This window comes from Dasypus novemcinctus, chromosome 11, assembly GCF_030445035.2.
Source record: "Dasypus novemcinctus isolate mDasNov1 chromosome 11, mDasNov1.1.hap2, whole genome shotgun sequence".
NCBI lineage: Eukaryota > Metazoa > Chordata > Mammalia > Cingulata > Dasypodidae > Dasypus > Dasypus novemcinctus.
The window spans coordinates 86,015,671-86,041,095 of NC_080683.1; the positions used below are offsets into that span (position 1 = coordinate 86,015,671).

The 25,425-nt window shown below is 37.5% G+C and overlaps 1 protein-coding gene across 5 annotated transcripts in view; it reads right to left on the reverse strand.

Annotated features, from left to right (window-relative positions):
• Positions 1–25,425, reverse strand: part of WASF1 (WASP family member 1) — a 123,449-nt gene that overhangs the window by 28,344 nt on the left and 69,680 nt on the right. The gene's annotated exons all lie outside the window — the stretch shown is intronic.

Here is a 25,425-nt window from a genome sequence, read left to right on the forward strand (position 1 = left end):
TGCATGAAGTTTTCCCTATTATTAACTCTTTGCACTAGAGTGTAGTACCTTTGTTACAACTGATGAAACAATATTATAATTATATTATTAACTGTAGTCTAAGGTACACTCTGAGTTGTAAAATTCTGTATTTAAAAATTTTTTTAATTCTTGTAACATACATAACCTAAGATTTCCCCTTTCAATCACATTCAAATATAAAGTTCATAATGTTGTGCTACATTCATCACCATCCATTACCACCTTTTTTCCTATCACCCCAAATAGAAGCTTTGTACCCATTAAAGCATTAATTCCCCATTCTCTACCCCCATCTTGGTCTCTGATAACTTGTATTCTGGTTTCTGATTCTATGAATTTGCCCATTCAGATTATTTTATATAAGTGAGATCACATGATGTTTGTGCTTTTATATCTGGCTTATTTCACTCAACACAATGACTTCAAGGTTCATCCATGTTGCTGCATACACCAGAACCTCATACCTTTTTTTACAGCTGAATAATATTCCATTGTATGTACATACCACATTTTGTTTATCTACTTATCTCTGCTGGACACTTGGATTGCTTCCATCTTTTGGCATTTGTGAATGATGCCACCATGAACATCAATGTGAAAATATCTGTTTGAGTCCCTGCTTTCAGTTCTTTTGTATACACCTGGCAATGGGATTGGTGGGTCAAATGGTAATTTCATACTTAACTTTCTGAGGAACCATTAAGCTGCACTATTTTGCATTCCCACCAACAATGAATAAGAGTTCCTATTTCTCCACATTCTCACTAACACTTATTTTGCCTTTTTTTTTTATAGCAGCCATTCTATTGCATCTGAAATAGCATTTCACTGGGGTTTTGATTTGTATTTCCCTAATGGATGTTTGTTGAGCATCTTTTCATGTGCTTATTGTCCATTTCTTACCTTTGGAAAAATGTCTAGTCAAGCCTTTAGCCCATTTCAAAAATTGAGCTTTTTGTTTTTGAATTGTAGGATTTCTTCATGTATTCTGGATATTAAGCCCTTATCAGATACGTGGTTTCCAAATATTTCCTCCCATTCTATAGGCTGTCTTTTTACTTTCATGATGAAGTCCACTGATGCACAAGCATTTTTAATATTGATGAAGTCCTATTTATCTATCCTTTTGTTGCTCATGATTTTGGTGTAAAGTCTAAGAAACCATTGCCTAACATAAGGTGCTTAAGATGCTTTCCTATGTTTTCTTCTAGGAGTTTTATAGTTTTGGTTCTTATATTTAGGTCTATGACCCATTTTGAGTTAATTTTGTATATAGTGTGAGGTAAGGGTCAACCTTCATTCTTTTACATATGGTTATCCAGTTTTCCAAACACCACCTGCTAGAGAGACTATTCTTTCCCCATTGAGAGGACCTGGCAACCTTGTCAAAATCAATTGGACAGGGAAGTGGATGTGGCTCAAACAGTTGGGTGCCTGCCTACCACAATAGAGGTCCCGGGTTCAGTTCCTGATGCCTCCTAAAGAGCAAGACTGTGAGCTGGCACAGTGGGCTGGTGTGGCAAGCTGATGCAACAAGATGACACAACAAGGAAACACAATGAGAGAACTACAAGCAGTGAGTGTATGTGGCTCAAGTGATTGGGTACTCCCTCTAAAATGCTAAGTTCTAGGTGTGATTCCCAGTGCCTCCTAAAATAAAGATGAGTAGACACAGAGAGCACACAACAAACAGACACAAAGAGCAGAGCACAAAGAATGGGGGGTGGGGGGAGAGAAATAAATAAAATAAAATCTTAAAAAAAATCAATTGGATATAGATGTTAGGATTTATTTCTGAACTCTAAGTTTGATTCCATTGGTCTATATGTCTCTTCTTGTGGCAGCATCCTGTTGTTTTTTGTTTTGTTTTTAAAATTTTATCCCCGCCCCCCACTTTGCGGCTTTTTGAGTGCTGTTTACTCTCTGTGTCCATTCGCTGTACGTTCTTCTGTCTGTCTGTATTTATTTATTTCCCTTCCCCCCTTGCGGCTTGCTTGCTGTCTGCTCTCTGTGTCCATTTGCTGCCAGCTCTTCTGTGTTCTCGCTTGTCTCCCTTTTTTTTTTAAAGATTTATTTATTTTTATTTATTTCTCTCCCTCCCCACCCCCAGTTGTCTGCTCTCTCTGTCCATTTGCTGTGTGTTCTTCTGTGACCGCTTCTATCCTTATCAGAAGCACCAGAAATCTGTGTTTCTTTTTGTTGCGTCATCTTGTTGTGTCAGCTCTCTGTGTGTGTGGCACCATTCTTGGGCAGGTTGCACTTTTGCACTGGGTGGCTCTCCTTATGGGGTGCACTCCTTGCGTGCGGGGATCCCCTACATGGGGGACACCCCTGCATGGCAGGGCACTCCTTGTGTGCATCAGCACCGAGCATGGGCCAGCTCCACACGGGTCAAGGAGGCCTGGGGTTTGAACCCCAGACCTTCCATGTGGTAGGTAGACGCCCTGTCCATTGGGCCAAGTTCGCTTCCCTCCCTTTCTTTTTTGATGTGTCACTTTGCTGAGTCAGCTCTCCATGGCATCTGCGGACTGGGAGGTGCTCCATGGTATGTGGGTGAGCCTGCCTTCACAAAGAGGCCTGGGACATGAACTGAGGGCCTCCCATATGGTAGACAAGAGCTCACCTGATTGAGCCACAGCCACTTCCATCCTGCTGTTTGATTACTATACCTTTGTAATAAGTTTTAAAATTGGGAAGCATGAGTCCCCTAATTTTATTTTTCAAGATGAGTTTTGGCTATTTGGGGCCCCTTGATGATTGGCTTTTCCATTTCAGCAAAAAAGGCAGAATTTTCATTGAGACTGCATTTGAAACTGTAAATCACTTTGGGTATAAATGACATTTTAACAATATTTAGTCTTTTTATCTATGAACATGGAGTATCCACCATTTTTTTTATGTCTTCTTTAATTTCTTTCAGCAAAATATTGGCATTTTCTTGTACAAGTCCTTAACATTCTTGGTTAAATTTATTCCTAGATGTTTGACTCCATTAGTTACTATTGTAAATGAAATAATTTTCTTGATTTCCTTTTCAGATTGTTCATTTCTAGTGTATAGAAACACCACTGACTTTTGCACATTGATCTTGTAGACATTTTTCTGAATTTGATTATTATGTCTTATGGTTTTGTTTTGAATTTTTCAGGATTTTCTACATATAGGATCATGTCATCTGCAAATAGGGAAAGTTTTACTTCTTCATTTCCAATATAGATGTCTTTTATTTCTTTTTCTTGCATAATTGCCCTAGCTAAAACTTCCAGTACAATGCTGAATAACAGTGGTGACAGTGGGCATCCATGTCTTGTCCCTGTTCTTAGGGGGAAAGTTTTCAGTCTTTCATCATTAAGTAGGATGTTGGCTGTGGGTTTTTCAAATATGCTCTTTATCATGCTGGGTAAGTTCCCTTAAATTTCTAGTTTTTGAGTATTTTTCTCAAGAAGAGATGGTATATTTTGTCAAAGACTTTTCTGCATCAACTGACATGATCATGACGTCTTTTTGCTTCATTCTATTAAGATGGTATGTTAATTGATTTTCATACGTTGAACTACCCTAGCATACCTTAGATAAATCCCACTTGATCATGGTGTATAATTCTTTTAATATGCTATTGTATTCAGTCTGCTCATATGTTGAGGATTCTTGCAATTATATTCATAAGGGATACTGGTCTGAAATTTTCTTTATCTGTGGTGTCTTTATCTGGTTTTGGTATTAGGGTGATGCTGACCTCACTGAGTAAGTTAGCAAGTGTTCCCTCTTCTTCAATTTTTTGGAAAAGTTTGAGCAGGTGTTAAGTTTTCTTGGAACATTTGGTAAAGTTCATTAGTGAAGCCATCTGGTCCTGGGCTTCCCTTTGCTAGGAGAATTTTGTTTACTGATTCAATCTCCTTATTTGTTATTGGTCTGTTGAGATCTTGTAATTTCTTCTTGAGTCAGTGTAGATAGCTTTTAATTTTAGGAATGTGTCCATTTCTTCTAGGTTACCTAATTTGTTGGCATACAGTTGTTCATAGTATCCTCTTATTATCTTTCTTATTTCTATGTAGTTGCTAGCAATGTGCCCTACATTAAAAAAAAACAACAACCCTGTGGCTTGCTTGTTGTCTTCTCTCTGTATCCACTCACTGCACACTCTTCTGTGTTTTTACTTGTCTCCCTTTTTTTTGTCGTGTCACCTTGCTGAGCTGGCTCTCTGAGGCGCTTGTGGGCTGGCAGCTCTCCACGGCATGCAGGCAAGCCTGCCGTCACAAGGAGGACCGGGGACACAAACCCAGGGCCTCCCATACGGTAGACGGGAGTCCAACTGATTGAGCCACAGCCACTTCCCCCTTTCATTTTTTATTTTAGTTATTTGTGTTCTCTCTCTCTTTTTCTGTCAGTCTAGCTAAAGTTTTATCAGTTTTATTGATCTTTTCAAAGAATCAAAATTTTTTGTTTCATTGATCCTCTCTAGTGTATTTTTATTCTTTATTTCATTTATTTCCTCTTTAATCTCTTCCTCCTCACTTTGGGTTTAGCTTGCTCTTTTTTCTAGATCCTGCAGTTTTGAGGTTTGGTCTCTGATTTGAGATCTTTCTTCTTTTTTAGTGTAATCATTTGGAGCTATAATTTTCCCTCTCAGCACTGCCTTTGCTACATCCTATACGTTTTGGTATGCTGTAGTGCTTTTTTTTTCGTATTCACCTATTTCCTAATTCCCCTTGTAATTTCTTCTTTGACTCCCTGCTTATTTATGAGCACGTCGTTTAATTTCCACTTACTTATGAATTTCCTAATTCTCCCTCTGCAATTGATTTCCAGCTTCATTTCATTGTGGTCAGAGGATACATTATATGATTTCAATACTTTAAAATTTACTGAGATTTGTTTTGGTACCAAACATATGGTCTATTCTAGACAGTGGTCCATGTTCACTACAGAAGAATGTGCATTTTGCTGTTGTTTGGTCAAGTGTTCTATATATATCTGTTAGGTATAGTTGGTTTATATTATAGTTCAAATCTTCTATTTCCTTAATGATCTTCTGATTAGATGGCCTACCCATTTTTGAAAGTGGTATACTGAAGTTTCCTAATATTAATATGAATGAATAGAATCTTTATCATTATGAAGTTCTCTCTTAATCTCTAGTAATATGGTTTTGTTTTGGTTTTCTGCTTAAGTCTTTTTTGTTCAATATTAATATAGCTATACCAGTTTCCTTTTTAGTTTCTGTTGCCCAGTATACCTTTTCCCATCTTTTTCTTTCCAAACTTCCTACATACTTACGTTAGACATATCTCTTCATATCTAAACAGCATACAGGTAAGTGTTTCTTCTTCATTTATTCCTTTTTTTTTTTCTCATTTGACAGCTTTTGAAAACTTTATTGATATTATGCTGATGTTCCCTCTGCTCATGATAGTCTTCTGGTCCACATTCCCTCCCATCTCTAGTCCTACTCATTCTTCAGATTTCAACTCAAATGAGATAATTCCCTGATGCCAAAGCCCTGACTTGATCAGGTCCTCTTGCTAAAATTATATCATAGTACCCTAAAATTTTCCTTCATAGAATTTGTCTCAAGTTTCAATGATATATCTTCATCACTGATTTCTGTTTGTCTCCTTTATTAGTCATAAAGCAGGTATGGTGTCTTTGCTTTTCATAACATGTTGGGTGCCTGGTACATGCCTGGCACATAAAAATGTTCAATATATATTTGTGGAATAACTAAAAAGTTCTTGACTCCAGCTCAAATCTCTCTCCTAAGCTGCAAGTGCATATATGCAACTGTTTCCTGTACTTGGAAGCTCAATAAGATCCCTCAAATTCAATATTTATAAAACTAAATTCATTATATTTCTTCCTCAAATTTGGGTATCATCTTTAATTCTTCCCTAACACCTGAGTCCCTGTCTATACACAATGGGAAATTAAGTCTTAGTAATTCTACCTCCATTAACATTTCTCATATTCTGACTTTCCTTTTCTATTTTAACTGCTACTAACTCAAGCCCTGGTCATCTCTCACTTTGTTGAACTAGATTTTCTATCTCCAGTCTTACAGCTTCTCCCTACTAAACTATCTGTACCACCATCCCACCAATCCATCCTACACTGCAACTTTAAGAATATTTTTAAAAATTTGAACCTGCTAATGTCTCTCTCCTGCACACAAACCACAAAAATCCTTGCCGTCAGCATAAAGTCTAGACATGATATACAAGGTTGTTAAGTATTTCACCCCTTGCTATTTCTCCTTGCCTCATTTTTCACCACACTTCTTCTACCTTTTACTCTGGTCACTTTGAATACACTACACTATTTCACAGTTCTGCCTTTTCTCATGTTGCTCTCAGACTACAATGCCTCTCCATTTCTTTTCCTTATAGAGAATACTTGTTTGTTCAATACTAGACTCAAGCATCACCTTCTCTCTGAAGCTTACTGAATCCCCCAGACAGATGTAACCATTTACTCTTTGGTGCTCTCAACTTTGACCCATCTATGCATTTATGTTAATACCAATTACACTCTATGGCACTTTACTTATTTGTTTATAAGTCTATGCTTGAATGAGAGCTCCCAGAGGGCAAAAACCTTGCCCTACTCATATTGTATTTCCAAGTCCTAGAACCAGGAGATGTTCAGTAGTTGACTGATAAACAAATGGAAAAAAAGAACAATACCAGGTAGGGAGGTATCATAGCTTGCCACAGGACTGACAATGCAAAGGACCAAAAATAAGTTGGCTTTTATAATGGGAATTTTATTTAGGCTAAAAGATTATAGTTCTCAGGTCATGAAATGTCCAAATCAATGCATCAGCAGAGGTGCTTTCTCACCGAAGTCAGTTACTGCTCCACCTCAGGTCCTGCCAAGTGGTGAAGCAAGATGGCTGCTGATTTCTGCCGAGATCCCTGCGTTCCCCTCCAAAGTCTACTGTTTTCCAAACTCAGGATAGTGCCTATCTTTTTCTGGGACTCCTCTCTCAGTCTTGGCAGCTCCATCTTCTTTTCAAGTTCAGCTCTAGGCTATCAGGCACATAACTTGTCTCTTCAGCCTTCAGCTGCTCTGTGAGCCCAGTCCTGGGGACCTCTTTCCATGCCTCTGTGCTCTCCTGATTCCAGACTCCTGGACCTCTCTCAGCCTCTTGGAGCTTCTCTGCCTTCCTGCAGCTGTAGGAGAACCTGGAGACCTCTCTCTCTACCTTCTCCATTCTCTCACATGACAAGGTCAAAAGAAGTAGATTCCTTTCTCTCTGTCTCTGTTTATATAAGGCTCCAGTGAGAGATGGAGATGCAACTTGAGTCACACCTCACTGATGTTGTCCAATGAAAAGGATTTCACACCCACAGGAATGGCTTAGTTCAAAAACAAAATTTCTTTTTGGAATTCACCAAATTTAAATGTCACAGGAGACAAAACAAAACAAAAAACCCGACAACTTTCAGCTACTGGAAGGAGAGGACAGACACACACAAGCATGCATGCAAACACACACACATGTGTGCACATTCTAAAACAACTATTTAATTATGATTCTAAAGAGTTGCTTTTTTCACATATGTGGAAAGGAATGCATTTGAGGGGGAAAGTATCTTAAAATTGTATTATAGAATCAGGCTTCCTTGTTTCACACTCACAAGAAAGAGTATGGATCACATCTCATTCATTTCTGCATCTTTATGGTCTAGATATAGCAATTTATGTATTTTGATCAAAGGAATATTTTACAATGCACCACTATAGTTTTATAATATCATAATAATCTCAAAAGAAAAAGCACTTTAATTGTGATTAAAATATTGCCTTTAGGTAAAATACAAAAGCGTTTTGGAGAAAAGCGCTCTTTTCACTCTTTCCATTGACTTCAGTGTCAATACTGGAATTTTTTCCCTTATTTTTCTCACTTACTACTTGGTAATTCTAATAGTCATTAATCTAACTCAACTACCTAAGATTTAGTGGCAAAAAGTAAAATAAAGCCTAACAACTTCATCTCCTTAATCCTGAGAAAATTGCCTGATTCCTTACTGCTTTAGAGAGGTCCCAACCCATCATTAATGTAGGCTCCTTTGTGTCAGATGAAATAAGTAGAAAAAAGGAAATAATCCTAAATGTTGAAATTGTTTAGTTAGCAAGCAACAAAAAGAGACACAGATTCTCAGTGCTGCTGACAAGAACATAGAACACACAGCAAATGGACACAGAAGAACACACAGCAAATGGACACAGAGAGCAGACAACTCAGGGGAGGGGGGAAGAAGGGAGAGAAATAAATAAAAAAATAAATCTTTAAAAAAAAAAGAAAGAAACAGAAGAGTTCAACAAACTGATTCCTAGTAAAGAGATTGAATCAGTCATCAAAAACTCCCAACAAAGTAAAGTCCAGGACCAGATGGTTTCACAGGGGAATCCTACCAAACATTCCAAAAGACTTACCTCCAATTCTGCTCAAACTCTTCCAAAAAATTGAAGAGAAGGGAACACTCCCTAACTCATTCTACCAGGTCAAAATCTCCCTCATACCAAAGTTGGATAAAGATAACACCCAAAAAAGGAAAACTTGATCAATCTTTTTTTTTTTTCATTTTAAAAACAATTTACTGAAGTATATAATTCATACATGAACATACATAAACATTAAGTTTGTAGCTAAAGTTCTAAACCTACAAAATAAACATGCATAACACCACACAGCTCCCATACATCACCCCACCACAAATACCTTGCATTGTTGTGAACCATTTGTAACAAATTATGAAAGAGCATTATCAAAGTATTATTACTAACTATACTCTGTATCTTACATTTGGTGTATTTTCCCCCAATGTACCCTATTATTATTATTTTTGTTCATAAATCATACAATTTACTTAAAGGGTACAATCAGTGTCATTTGTGCATTCATCAATTCAATCAATATTAGAACATTTTCAATACTCCAAAACAAAACAAAAAAAATGAAAACAAAATCAAACCACTGTCATACACATGTGCTACTACTAATTATAAATCCTATGATGGGCTTTCGCCATTTCTATTCATTTACAAACAACTTTTTATCAATTCTGCACAGATTAAACCTCACCTTTCTATTCTCTAACCATTCTTTTCTCTGGTGACTTATATTCTAGGTATCAAATCCAGGAGTTTGCTCATTATATTTGGTTCATAATAGCAAAGTCATATAATATTTATCCTTTTGTGTCTGGCGTGCTTCACTCAACATAATGTTCTCCAGGTTCATCCACATTGTCATATGAATCAGTCATTATTATTACAGCTAAATAATATTTCATCATGTATATATCATAGTTTGTTTATCCATTCATCAGTTGATGGGTACCTGGGTTGCTTCCATTGTTTGGAACTTGTGAATAATTTCACTACGAACATTGGTGTGCAGATATCTGCTCGTGTTATTGCTCTTAATTCTTCTGGGTATATACCGAATAGTGGTATTGCTGGGTCACATGGTAGATCTATATCTAATTTCATTAGAAACTGCCAAACAGACTACCACAGTGACTGTACCATTCTATATTCCTACCAGCAATGAATAAGCACTCCTGTATCTCCACATCCTTTCCAAACACTTGTAGTTTTCTAGTTTATTAACAGTGGCCATTCTAGTAGGTGTGAAATGATATCTCATTGTAGCTTCAATTTGCATTTCCTAATACACAGTGATGCTGAGCCTTTTTTCATCTGTTTTTTCACTATTTGTATTTCTTCTTTAGAAAAATGTCTATTCAGGTCTTTTGCCCACTTTTTAATTGGGTAATTTGTCTTTTTATTGTTGCGTTGTAGGATCTCTTAATATATCATGGATATTAGACCCTTGTCAGATATGTGATTTCCAAATACTTTGTGCATTGAGTCGGCTGCCAGTTTACCCTCTTCAAAATGTCCTTTGAAGTGCAGAAGTGTTTAATTTTGAAGAGGTCCCATTTATCTATTTTTCCTTTTGTTGCTCTTGCTTTGGGTGTAAGGTTTAAGGGACCCCCACTACTACAAGTTCTTGTAGATGTTTCCCTACCTTATCTTCTAGGAGTTTCATGGTCCTGTCTTTTATGTTTAGTTCTTTGATCCATTTTCACTTGATTCTAATACAGGGAATAAAATAGGGTTCCTCTTTCATTCTTTTGGGTATGGATAGCCAATCCTTCCATTTTTTGAAGAGACTGTTCTCTCCCTGAAAAGTAGACTTGGTACGCTTATTGAAAATCAGTTATCCATAGAGGTAAGAATCTATTTCTGAACTCTCAATTCAATTCCATTGATCAATATGTCTACCTTTATGCTAACACCTTTGACCAATGTAGCTTTATAATACACTTGTAGATCAGGGGACATGAGTCTTCCAACCTCACTCTTCTTTTTTAGAATGTTTTTGGCTATTTGGGATGCCTTTCCCTTCCAAATAAATTTAGTTATTGACTTTTCTCTTTCTGTAAAGGAGGCTGTTGGAATTTTGATTGGTATTGCACTGAACCTGCAAATTAATTTGGGTAGAATTGACATCTTCATGGTGTTTAGTCTTCCAATCCATGAACAAGAAATGTCCTTCCGTTTGTTTAGATCTTCTTTGATTTCTTTTAGCAGTGTTTTGTAGTATTCTGAATATAGTCCCTTTACATTTCTGGTGAAATTAATTCCTAGATACTTCAGGGTTTTTTTGGCTATTGTAAATGGTATTTTTTTTCTTGACTTCTTCCTCAGCTTGCTCATTACTCATTACTAATGTACAGAAATGCTACTAATTTTTCTTTTTGGCCTTGTATCCTTCCACTTTGCTGAACTCATTTATTAGCTCAAGTAGACTTGCTGTAGAATTTCAGGGTTTTCTAAATATAGGATCATTCATCTGTGAATAGTGAGTTTTACTTCCTCTTTTCCAATATGGATGCCTTTTATTTCTTTTCTTGTCTAATTGCTCTAGCTAGAACTTCTAGCACAATGTCAAATAACTGTAGTGACAGTGAGCATCCTTTTCTTGTTCCTGATCTTAGGTGAAAGTTTTCAGCCTCTCCACATTGACTGCAATGTTGACAGTGGGATTTTTACACATGCGCTCTATGCTGAGGAACTTGCCTTCTATACTTATCTTTGGAAGTGTTTTTACCAAGAAAGAATGCAGGATTTTGTCAAATGCTTTTTTTGCATCAATTGAGATGATCATGTGTTTTTTTCCCTTCAATTTTTAATGTGCTGTATTAGGTTAATTGATTTTTTAATGTTGAACCACCCTTGCATAAAACCCACATGATCGTGATATATAATTGTTTTTATGCTTTTGGATATGATTTGCAAATATTTTGTTGAGAATTTTTGCATCTCCGTTCATTAGAAAGAATGGTCTGTCATTTTATTTTCTTGTAGTATCTTTATCTGGCTTTGGTATTAGGGTGATATTGGCTTCATAAAATGTATTGGATAATTCTTCCTCCTTTTCACATTTTTAGAAGAGTTTAAATATGATTGATATTAACTCTTCTCAAAATGTCTGGCAGAATTCACCTGTGAAGCCACCTAATTCTGGACTTTTCTTTGTTGGAAGATTTTTAACGACTGATTCAGTCTTTTTAGTTGTGATTGGTTTGTTAAGTTTCTGTATTTCTAATAGAGTCAATATAGGTGGTTTCTGCATTCCTAGGAATTTGTCTATTTCATCTATGTTTTGTAGATTGCTTGCATACAGTTTCTCATAATATCCTCCTATGATCTTTTTTATTCCTGTGGGGTCAATCATAATGCTCCCCCTTTCATTTTTGATCTTTATGTATTTGCATCTTCTCTCTCTCTGTTAGTCTTGCTAAGGGTTTGTTGATTTTATTGATCTTCTCAAAGAACCAGTTTTGAGCTTGTTGATTTCCTCTTTTTTTGTTGTTGTTGTTCTCAGTTTCATTTATTTCTGCCGTAATCTTTCTTACTTCTTTCGTTTTTCTTGCTTTGGGATTGGTTTGCTGTTCTTTCTCTAATTTCTCCAGTTGTTCAGTTAGTTCTTTTATTTTAGCACTTTCTTCTTTTTTAATGTAGGCATTTAGGGCTATAAATTTCCCTCTCAGCACTGCCTCCGCTGTATCCCTTAAGTTCTGTTATGTCGTGTTTTCATTTTCATTCATCTTGAGGTACTAATTTCTCTTGCAATTTCTTCTTTGAGCTACTGATTGTTTAACAGTGTGTTATTTAGCAAATTTCCTCCTTTCCCATCTATTACTGTTTTCCAGCTTGATTCCATTATGATCAAAGAAGGTGTATTGTACAATTTTTGCCATGTTGTGGCTCAACATGTGGTCTCTCCTGGAGAAAGACCCATGAGCACTTGAAAAGAATGTATAACCAGTTGATTTTGGGTGCAGTGTTTTGTGTATGTCTCTGTCAGGTCAGCTCATTTATCATATTGTTCATGTTTTCTGTTTCCTTGTTGATCTTCTGTCTACTTATTCTATCTATTGATATGAATGGTGTGTTGAAGTTGCCAACTATTATTGTAGAGATGTCTCTTTCCCCCTTCAGTTTTGCCAGAGTGTGCCTTGTGTATTTTGGGCCTCCCTGATTAGGTACAAAGATATTTATGACTGTTATTTCTTCCTGGTGAAGTGTCCCTTTTATTAATATATGATGGCCTTCTGTGTCTCTTATAACTTTTTTGCATTTAAAGTCTGTTTTATCCAATGGAAATTTTTGGCCACTACTTCCTCAAATACTCTTTCTGCCCCTTTTCCCTTTTCATCTCCTTCTACAACTTCCATAACACATATGCTTATGCGCTTTGTGTTATAATTCAACTCTCTGAGCCCTTGCTCATTTTTTTTTTCCATTTTTTTCTCTCTTCTTCTTCTCTTCAATTTCAGTTTTCTTTCCTCTATGTCACTGATTCTTCCTTCCATGACTTCAGGTCTCCTGTTGTCTGACCCCATTGTATTGTTTTTTTAAAGATTTATTTATTTATTTATTTCTCTCCCCCCCCCCAGTTGTCTGCTCTGTGTCTATTTGCTGCGTCGTATTCTTTGTCCGCTTCTGTTGTTCTCAGCGGCACGGGAATCTGTTTCTTTTCGTTGCGTCATCTTGTTGTGTCAGCTCTCCTTATGTGCGGTGCCATTCCTGGGCAGGCTGCACTTTCTTTTGTGCTGGGCGGCTCTCCTTACAGGACGCACTCCTTGCGCGTGGGGCTCCCCTACACGGGGAACACCCCTGCGTGGCACGGCACTCCTTACACGCATCAGCACTGCGTGTGGGCCAGCTCCACATGGGTCAAGGAGGCCCAGGGTTTGAACCATGGACCTCCCATGTGGTAGATAGACTCCCTAACCACTGGGCCAAGTCCGCTGCTTCTATTGTATTTTTAAGTTCACTTACTGTGTCTTTCATTTCCATAAGCTCTGTTACTTTTCTATCCAAGATTTCAATTTTTTCTTTGTGCTCACTCGGTGTTTTTTTTTTCTCCCCTCTCCCCTTCCCCCCACCCTCGCCCCAGTTGTCTGTTCTCTGTGTTTATTTGCTGCATGCTCTTCTTTGTCCACTTCCGTTGTTGTCAGCAGCATGGGAATCTGTGTTTGTTTTTGTTGTGTCATCTTGTTGTGTCAGTTCTCCGTGTGTGCGGCACCATTCCTGGGCAGGCTGCACTTTCTTTCGCACTGGGCGGCTCTCCTTACGGGGCGCACTCCTTGCCCATGGGGCTCCCCTACACGGGGGACACCCCTGCATGGCAGGGCACTCCTTGTGCACATCAGCACTGCGCATTGGCCAGCTCCACATGGGTCAAGGAGGCCCGGGGTTTGAACCACGGACCTCTCATGTGGTAGACGGACACCCTAACCACTAGGCAACCACTAGGCCAAGTCCACTTCCCTCAGTGTCTTCTTAATGTCTTTTATTTCTTTAGCCATGTTGTCCTTTAACTCCATGGTTTGATTTAGGAGATTTGTATGAACCTCACTGATTGGTTATTTCAAGTCCTATGGCTTGTTTGGGGCTTTAATTTGTTCCTTTTCCTGAGTCATATCTTCCTTTCTCTTGGTATGGCTTGCAATTTTTTGCTGCTGTCTAGGCATCTGATTCTGATGCTGCGTTTACTCTTATGTTCAGTTTCTCTCTCTTGCCTAGGGATTTACTGTCAACTAGCTGTGTGCTGTCACTGTTCTTTAACTCTTGGTTCAACCTGTTCTAAATATTTAGGACTGCTCCTCTTTAACTGCTTAAACCAGGGCTAAGGACCCAATAATGGGGTGCAGATCAGTTTTCAAGGGCCTTGGAGAGGGTGGCAGTAAAGGCTCCAGCTTGTCTCTTTTCTTTTTTATTATTATTATTATTTTTCCTTTTTCATACACTTTTCTGACCTGGCCAGCAGATAGCACTCTATGGCAGATTTCTCAGCTTAGTCCCCAAGTGCTAGGGGGAATGCATTCAGTATAACTCCCTAAACAGGTAGGCAGTGCAGACCTTGTCCTCAGAACTGGGCAAGACTCACAAACTTTCACAGAGGCTCTTTTCCACCCCTGGCCAGTCATACCCACCCTCCCTCTGCCTCTTTGGTAACTAGCTAAGGCACTAGGGAGGGTGTTTGAGAAGGCCAGTTATCTTTAGCTTCCTGTAGGCTCTCAGGGCAAACACTGTTGTGGTCAAGAAGTGTGGGACCCGTCCAATGTAGCAGACCAAGTTCACTAGCCAAAATATGAATTTGCTGTAGGCTGTGTCCCTCTCTGTCCCCTTTCTTGGGCAGAGGACCCCTGCTCCCCACTCAGTCTACAGCCAAGGCAGTTCACAGGTGCTGCAGTCCCTAGACAGCTATTTGCTCCATAGGTGGGGGAAAAGGGCACCCACCACTGATTTTGCAGCCTCTACTCATGAGATTTTTCAGCCAGCTGAGACCCTTTTCTTTGTGCCTCTCTCTTCTCTGTGGTTTCTCACATTCTCATGGTGCCCTGAGCCCCAGAGCAGCCCTGTAGACAGTCTCCACCTGTCCCCTAGCTATTTTTTCTAGGAGAGAAGAGATCTCTCTGCCTCTCTAATCTTTCAGCTTCCCTAAAGTTGTCAGACCAATATCTTATGAAATTAGATGCAAAATTCCTCAACAAAATATTAGCAAAATGAATCCAACAGCATCTTAAAAAGAATTATACACCATGATCAAGTGGGATTTATCCTTGGTAGGCAAGATTGATTCAACATTAAAAAATCAATTCATGTATATACCACAGAATGAAGGGGAAAAAAACACATGATCATCTCAATTAATGCAGAAAAGGAATTTGACAAAATACACCCTTTTTTCTTGATAAAACACTTAGAACAGTAGGAATACAAGGAAGCTTCCTCAACACGATAAAGGGTATATGTGAAAAGTCCACAGCTAAAATCCTACTTAATGGTGAAACACGGAGTTTTCCCTCCAAGATCAGGAACAAGACAAGGATGCCCACAGTCACCACCATTATTCAATATTGTACTGGAAGTTCTTGCCAGAGCAAATAGGCAAGAAAACAAAATTAAAGGCATCCAAATTTGAAAAGAAGAAGTAATACTTTCCCTATTTGCAGATATGTTCCTGTATAAAGAAAATCCTGGAAAATCCACAACAAAAACCCTAGAGCCAATAAATGAATTCAGCAAAGTGGCAGGGTACAAGATAAACATACAAAATCAGTAGCAATGAACACAGCAATGAACAATCAGAAGAAGAAATCATGAAAAGCATCCATTCAGAATAGCAAATAAAAGACGCAAATATCTGGTAATAAATCTAACCAAGGATGTAAAGGGCTTTACACAGAACACTACAAAACATACTAAAAGGAAACCTAGATGAATGGAAAGATATTCTGTATTTATGGACTTGAAAGCGAAATATTGTTAAGATATCACTATTACTCAAAGCAATTTATAGATCCAATGCAATCCCAATCAAAATTCCAATAATCTTCTCTGCAGAAATGGAAAAGTCAATCATCAAATTTATATGGAAGGGTAAGGGGCCCAATATAGCTAAAGCCATCTAAAAAGAAGAATGAAACTAGAAGACCCACACTTCCAAATCTTATAACTTATTACAAAGTCACAGTAATCAAACAACATGGTACTATCATAAGGACAGACATACAGAACAATGGAATAGAATTCAGAGTTCAGAAATCAACTCTCACATTTATGGCCAACTGATTTTTGACAAGGTAGCAATGAACTCCCAATTGGGAAAGTATAGTCTTTTTAACAAATGGTTCTGGGAAAACCAGATCTCCCTTTGCAAAAAAAAGGACAATACCCTACCTCACACCATTTACAAAAATCAACTCAAAATGTCTCAAAGCCCTAAATGTAAGAGCTAGAACTACCAAACTCACAGAAGAAAACAGAGAAACATCTTCAGGATCTTGTATTAGGCAATGGTTTCTTAGATTTTACATTCAAAGCACAAGCAACAAAAATATATAAATGGGACCTCCTAAAATTTTTAAAAAATTGTTCCTCCAACGACTTTATCATGAAAGTAAAATGACAGCCTACATAATGGGAGAAGATATTTGAAACCATATATCAGATAAAGGTTCAATTTCCAGTATACATAAAGAAATCCTTCAATTTAACAACAAAAAGACAACAGCCCAGTTTAAAAATGGGTAAAAGACTTGAACAGACATCTCTCCAAAGAAGATATACAAATGACCAGCACGCACATGAAAGGATGGCCAACCTCATTAGCCATCAGGAAAACTCAAATCAATACCACAAGATACCATTCCACACTCATCAGAATGGCTGCTGTTAAAAAAATGGAAAATAAGTGTTGGAGAGGATGTGGAGAAATAGGTACAATCATTCATTGCCGGTAGCAATGTGAAATGGTGCAGCCACATTGGAGGACAGTTTGGCAGTGCTATAGAACTACCATACGACCCGGCAATCCCACTACTAGGTATATTCCCAAAAAATTGAAAACAGGGACTCGACCAGATAAGTGCACACTCATGTTCACTGCAGCTTTATTTGCATTTGCCAAAAGATGGAAGCAACCCAAGTGTCTATCAACCAATGAATGGATAAATTGTGGTATATACATGGAATATTAGTCAGCTGTGAAAAGGAGTGAAATCCTAATACATGCAATGATATAGATGAACCTTGAAGACACCATGTTGAGTGAAATATGCCAGACACAAAAGGATAAATCTGGTGGCATGTCACCAATTGAAACAATTAGTATAAGCAAACTAATAGCATCAGAATCTAGGTTACTAGGTTACCAAGGAATGGGATGGGGATAGAGAATGAGAAGTTAAGGCTTAACATGTACAGGGTTTCTGTTTGGAATGATGGAGACGTTTCAATAATGGATGGTAGTGATGGAGCACCACATTGTAAATGCAAATTAACAGCACTAAAATACATATTGAAATATGAATAAAAGGGGAAATGTTAGATTATATATGGTAATAAAATAATTTTTAAAAAAAAGTTCATGGAACTATACTACATAGTGACCCTTAAGTTAAACCATGGACTTTAATTAATAGTACAATTATAAAAGTGCTATAATCAATTTTAACTAATTTTCCACACCATTGTAAGGTGTTGGAGGTAGGATGGTATATGAGAATCCTTTGTTATATGCATTATTGTTCTGTTAACCCAAAACTTCTGTAATAAGAGTAAAAATATATATTCAGTGACAACTATTGCTAATATCATTATGTTCTGTAAGTATTGTTTTTTTTTAGGAGGTACTGGGAATTGAATCCAGGACTTTGTACATGAGAAGCAGATTCTCAACCACTGAGCTACATCCACTCCCCAAAGAGAGTTGGTTTTTCTGTTTTTTGTTTTTTGTTTGTTTTTAGGAGGTACTAGGAATTGACCCAGTACCTCCTGCATGGGAAGCAGGTGCTCGACCACTTGAGCTATATCTGCTGATCAAAATAATATTTATATGGAAAAATAAATCAATAAAGTGTTATAAATAACCCAAGAACAGATATGATAGTAATTTCATGGGTTTTGAAATCAGAAAAATAAATTATAGACAAACCTCTGAGATAATTGTAGGTTCAGTTCTAGACCACCACAATAAAGCGAATATCACAATAAAGCAAGTCACAAATTTTTTACTTTCCAAGTGCCTATAAAAGTTGTATTTATATTATACTGTAATCTATTAAGTGTGCAATAGCATTATGTCTAACAAAACAATGTACATACCTTAACTGAAAATATTTTATTGCTAAAAAATCCTAGCCATCATCTGAGCCTTCAGTAAGTTGTAATCTTTTTGCTGGTGAAAGGTCTTGACTGATGTTTATGGCTGCTGACTGATCAGGGTGGTGGTTGCTGAAGGCTGGAGTATCTGTGGCAATTTCTTAAATAAGACATCAATGAAGTCCATCCCATCGATTGAGTCTTCCTGTCACGAAAGATTTCTCTGCAGCATGCAATGCTGTTTAATAGCATTTTACCCACTGTAGACCTTCTTTCAAAATTGGATCAAACCTCTCAAATCTAGTCACTGCTTCATCAACTTTACATAATATTCTAAATCCTTTGCTGTCCTTCCAACAATGTTCACAGTATCTTCACCAGAAATAGACTCCATCTCAAGAAACTACTTTCTTTGCTTTGAAGCAACTCCTATCCATTCAAGTTTTTATCATGAGATTTCAGGAATTCAGTCAGATCTTCAGGCTTCACTTCTTCTTGTTCTCTTGCTATCCACCACATCTGCAGTTCCTTTCTTTACTGAAGTCTTGAACCCCTTAAAGTCATCCATGAGAGTTAAATCAACTTTCCCCCAAAGTCCTGTTAATATTGCTATTTAGACCTCCCCCCATGAGTCATGAATATTCTTAATGGCATCTAGAATGGTGAATTATTTTCAGAAGGCTTTCATTGACTTTGCCCAGATCCATCGAGGAATCACTACTTATGGCAGCTATAGCCTTATAAAATGTATATCTTAAAAATAATAAGGCTTAAAAGTATAAATTATTCCTTGATCCATGGGCTGCAGAATAGATGTAGGCATGAAAAGAACATTCATCTGTTGTATATCTTCATCAGAGCTCTTGTGTGACCAGATGCATTGTTGATGAACAGTAGGTATTTTGAAAGGAATTTTTTCTGAGCAGTAGGTCTCAATAGCGGGCTTAAAATATTCAGTAAACAATATTATATGCAGATGGGCTGTCATCAAACTTTGTTGTTCCATTATAGAGCACTACAAAGTAGATTTAGCATAATTCCTAAGGATTCCAGGATTTTCATAATGGAAAATGATCATTGGCCTCAATGTAAATTCACCAGATGCATTAGCCCCTAACAAGAAAGTTAGCCTGACCTTTGAAGATTGGAAACCAGGCATTGACTTCCCCTCTCTAGCCATGAAAATCCTAGATGGCATCTTCTTCCAGTAGAAGACTGTTTCATCTATTTTGAAAATCTGTTCTTTAGCATAGCTACCTTCAATTATCTTACTAAGATCTTCTGGATAAGTTGCTGCAGCACTTGCTGTTTCACCTTGCACTTTTATGTTCTGGAGATGGCTTCTTTCCTTGAGCCTCATTAAGCAACCTCTGCTAGCTTCAAACTTTTCTTCTGAACCTCCCTCACCTCTCTCAGCCTTCACAGTATTGAAGAGAGTTAGGGCCTACCTTTGCATTAGGCTTTGGCTTAAAAGAATGTGGCTAGTTTGATTTTCTATCCAGACCACTAAAACTCTCCATTCCAGCAATAAGATATCACAATGAGATACCACGTCACATACATAACCTTGTGTGGATCCCCCAAGTATATAATGTACATACTCCAAAGTGTTTTATTATTGTAAATAAACATTGAAGCAGAAAATAACTGAACTTGCCAGTGAAACAATAGAAACTTGTGCAAAATAACCTGAGGAATATACAAATAAAAAATAACAAATTCCCCTTTTGTTATGACCTGTAAACTTTAAAACTATTCATTCCTCCTGAATCTGTAAAACTCTACATCTCAGGCACACAGGACAAAAAACGTTTAATCATGCTGAACACCTCCTGATCACTGCTTTGAGGTGATCTAGCCCTTGCTTGAAGAATTTGCCCCAAGAATAGTTCTATATTTACCAAAGATAAATTGATAGATAGATTAAAGTTCTCCTCTCCAGCCTTGAACAAGAACCTATTCTTTCCTATTCTGAAACATGAATGAAACCCCTAAAGGCAAACTCACTAAGAAATAATTATATCTCTCATCTCTTATCTCTCATCTCAAGTCACAGTAGCAAAGTATTAAATTTTGATAGACTAATGTTGAAAATAACATGACTGTATGACTAAAGTAAAAAGGAAATGAAGAAATAAGCTATGATGTTATTGCTAGTTTCAAGAAGAAAATTGAATGTGAATGAAATAATAAATATTATGCACCTGCAGAATGGAAATGAGATTCAGTATAGTCAAGTTAGTAATAAGATCCTAGTTGTAGTGGATTACTACTAATTAACTAGTGATAGTTAAGTAAGTGATTCCATATTACTTTCAAATAAAATATGTATTTCTTTTAAATTAATACAACCACTACTGAAACTTACTTGACAAAGCATGTAACAAGCATAATATTGCTCTAGGGTTATTCTTAGTGGATTGATAGGTAAATTTGAAATTTGAGATATGCAAACCACAAACACAGATTAAACCTCTGAAAAATAAGATCTACTATTCTTTATAACATTAAAAAGTAATCTCTAGCTATTAGTGACATTGAACTGAATACTTCAAATGGTTAAAATGGAAAATTTACGGTACTTAAATGCTACAATTAAAATTTTTAAAAAGTTGTATCAGTGAAAGCAATAGTTCCCTGTCAAATTTTTGTGTGAAAAAAATGTTGCTACTTACACACTGCCACTTATTCATATATCTAATCATTCATTATTGAACACCAATGACCCAGACACTGTAGTAAGTGCTGAAAGTAAAGAGGGGTAAGCAAACAGGGAACAGTACTCCATGGATTAGCTAAAATCTGCTATCTAATTATAGTTGCGGTAAGTGCAATGAAGTACTGAACACCACAAAAAAATATATATTTCTTTAAGGAAAATACATTTAAATTGAAACCAAGATTTATTAGGCATTAACTAATTAGGTGGGGAGAGTTACACCGTATGTTTGCCTGTTTGTGTGTGTGTGTGTGTTCATTCTAACTTAGAAGTTATATCATATGCAAAATCTCTGAACTGGAAAGGAACCTGGGGTACTAACAGATATAGAGGTAGGTCAGAGTGGCTGAAGTGTAGTAAACAGAGGCTTGGGATCAGCAAGGGGTCAGATTAAGTAGGACCTTGAAACTCATGTTGAAGATTTTCAAAGTTATCCCAGTGGGAAGCCATTGAAGGATTTTAAGCAAAGGAGTATTATGATCAGAAATGACACACATTCTAATTGCTTTTTGGAGACTTGGGAGTAGGGGATGTCAGAGTAAATCACAGGTGGACCAGTTAGAAGATGACTCAAGTAGTCACTTGGACAAGGTGACGGTGATGTAGAAGGGTGTCAATTCAAGCTATATCCTGTAGAAAGAATCAACAGAACTGATCATGGATTACATTTAGTTATGAGGCCCAAGTTCTTGGCACAAGAAATTTTCTATGGTTAGCCAAAACCTAAGAATTATTTCTGAGACAGATCAATTACATCAATATATTATTCCCTTTATACAAAAGTCTATGGATTAGGATGGTAGCATATTGTTGTTATTATTATTATTATAGGTATAATTAACATTGCTGATTTACAGATGTGATTGTGGCTGAGAGGGGAAGTGTAGGGTCATAAATATCAGCAGAAGGAAACTTAGAGGATGACCTTGTGACTGTATAATATAGTGAACCTGGTGGTGGATGAAGACTGTGGCTAATAGTACAAATACAAGAATGTTCTTTTATGAGCTAGAACAAATGTACATCACTCTTACAAGGTGTTATTAATGTGATAAATGGGGAAAATACAACTAATATAAACTATGGACTACAGCTAACAGTAATACTGTAATATTTTTTCATCAATTGCAACAAAGGTATTATATCAATGTTAAAGGTCAACAACAGGCGGGTATAAAGGGATTTTTCTTTTGGACTAGTGAGAATGTTCTGAAACTGGCTGTAGTGATGGGTATACAACTCTGGATTATACTGAGAGCTACTGAGTGTACACTTTGGACGGACTGTATAAAACACAACCCCGTTGTGGATGATGGACTGTGGCTAATAGTACAAATATAAGAATATTCTTTCATGAATTATAACAAATATACAACACTAGTAAAGGTGTTAATAATAGAGTGATATATAGGGAAAATATACCTAATGTAAACTATGGTCTATAGTTAACAGTAATATTTTAATATTCTTTCATCAATTTAATAATGGTACCACATTAATGTTTTTAAAGTGTTAACAATCGGGGGTATATGAGAATGTTGGATTTTTACATGACTTTTCTGGGAATCCACAACTTCCCTAATTTAAAAAAATTGACAATAAAACAAACAAACAAACACTATGCAAAGTGAAAGAAACCAGATAGAAAGTACTACATATTGTATGATTCTAAATTTATAGAGATGGAATTGGATTAGTGGTTATATAGGGCTAGGAAGGATAGAGGGATTGATACATGATTGCTAAGGGGTATGGGGCTTTTCTTTTTGGTGTAATGAAATATTCTACTAATAATGTTGATCGTGATAATGAATGTACAACTCTGTGATTATACTAAAACCCATTGATTGTAAATTTGGATGAATTGCATGGTATTTGAATATTTCTCAATAAAACTGTTTTTAAAATAATGACTGTGGATTATTAAGAGATTTATGACTAACTCTAGTAATAAGTACAACCAGGTAACTGGGATCATGGAGACAGCAATAAAATGGTATTTTTGGAGGAGGTTTCGGGGGAATGATGACTTTTAAAGACAAAACTAATTAAGAAGGGAAGAAAGCATTTAGTGTCTTTACATCTTTTTCTCCATTTATTTTTTCCTTATATTTCATTCTTCTCCTATATGACATATGTACAGTTTAACTATTTTAGCCCCAAAGGAGAAATCTTAGATCCACTTAACTGCTTTATTTCCTTACACTGTTCCAGCTTTGTGCCCTGTAACTTGAGTCCATCTGATTTCTAGACTAGAGGGCCAAGGTAAACATGATATTCCTAGCATTTCTTCTTCCAGTGCCAACCCAACTCACATGAAACATCCAGTCATCATCGTTCTATAGCAGATAGTATGGCAGAAAATGGATATCTGCATTAGTAACAATACAATAATTTCTCCATACATTTCTCTTCATATGTACAAGGAAACAGAATGGATGGTGACCATGACAATGGAAACAACCCTATTATTTTGTAGAATTGTATATCCTTAATGGTACAAATTTCATTTCTCTCTCTTTTGTTGAAATTTGCTATTCAAACCAGAGTTTCAAAGGACTCAGTTAATATCTAAGGCTAACAGTACAGTGATAGACAGTATAGGGAAAATTTTAGTGTTCACTCATCTATTAAAAATTGAATAATGTAGTAACATTTTTGAAGGAAAAATATCTTTTAGACTCTTGATATTGACAAACTATTTTTATTATAGTGTTATTTAATAGTATGCACATATAAAACCAGATGTAAAAGTCTTATAACTCTTGCACAACAACAAAATCTAAATAGATTTAAAAATTAAATGCAACCAGAGACACAGAGACAGAGACACACACAGAGAAAAGAAGTCACTATTTTTGACTGTTATGTGACAGAAGACTCGAGGATAGCTAGCAGCCAAAGCTTAAGCACAAAGCGCGCAAGAGGTTGGGCCCACAGAGCAGCTCTAGGTAGAGGAGTCGTGAACCTTGCCATATGCATGATTACCATGTGGCAGGATGCCAGGATTACCAGTAGCTGACTTTGGTGAGAAAGTATCTCTGATGGTGCTTTGATTTGGACACTTCACGGCCTTGGAACTACATTAAAATACTGACTATTGGAGAGGTGGGGCAAAATTGCAGCAGAGTAAGGAGCTCCAACAGTCAGCTCATCCTACAGAGCAGTTAGTAATCACCTAGAGCTCTCTCAAGCACCAGTTTGAGGGCTTCAGGAGGCCAAAAGAGCATCCTGCATGCAACATCCTTGAAAGCATGGAAGGAGGAGACTGCCCATCTACAGAGAACATTCGTGAGTAGAGCACTCCATGCAGCAGAGGCCAGTGCCCATCCTCCATTGGTGATGCATCCTGTCTTGGGATCTATTCCACTGTTGGAGTTGGAAGCTCAATTTTCCCAAAACAGGGCGATGAAAATGTGTTGTGGCACCAACTTCAGCCAGTGCTTAGTAAATTTGACCGGCTAAAGTATAATCCTAAGAACATATAAAATTTGAACCAGTCCAAATCAGAAAGAGACTGGTACCTGCCATTTTAACTCCACCCCTGGCATGACGGAAGCATCATGAAAATCACATGATTGGTAGGCACAGCTTCTTTCCACTCAGATTGGCTTCCTTCCACCCAGATGGAATTGCAGCTCTAGCCTACACCCCACCCCCATATCTGGCAAGGAGGAAGCTGGGGGGACCTGCACAAGCCTTTTTGAGAAACTGCAAGCCATGCTGCCAAGGCTGATGCCCATCCTACTCTAGCAACACAAGCCTCCTCAGGAACTATTCCATGGCTGGAGTTAGAAGCTCCATTTCCCAAAAACAGGGGAGGAAAAGACAGTTGGCCACTGATTTCAGCTACTCATTGGTGGACTTGGCTGGCTAAGGAACAGCTAGAGTTTGAACATGTACAAGTTAGAAAGAGGCCAGTGGTTGCCATTTTGATTCCACCCCCTGCATGAGGGTATGGGAAAAAGAGTTTCACCTGTTCTATTGTAGATGTTGCAGTTTTTCCTTATTATTGTATATGATGTTGCAGTTCTAATAGCAAACAGCTGCTCAGTAGTTTCCAACAAATACAAGGTGGAAACTAGGGTTGAGGCTCTCAGTTCCAGAAGCTGTGAGTCCCCTGGCCATCTTTTTCTCCTCTCTTGTGTGTCTACTTCTCTGTCCTTTATTTCTGTAAGTTCCGCATCACCTTCCCTTCTATCTAACCTATCGCTGAGCTGATCATGGCATGAGGGGAAGTGGGGCTGACTGAAAATCACAGTGATGGTAGGGACTGGCTTCTTTCCACCAAGATTGGACTGCAGCTCTAGCCTAGGCAGGGAGGAAGATGGTAGGACCTGCACCAGGCTCTTGAGGCAACTGCAGGTGTTTTCAGCTGGCAGAGACGGAGTAAGTCGGACACCTGGGGTTCTATCCTCACACCCCAATAGGATAGGAGAGGAGCTGGGTTCCTCAGCCTCTCCAGGAAACTGAAGGCATTTTCAGCCAACACAAAC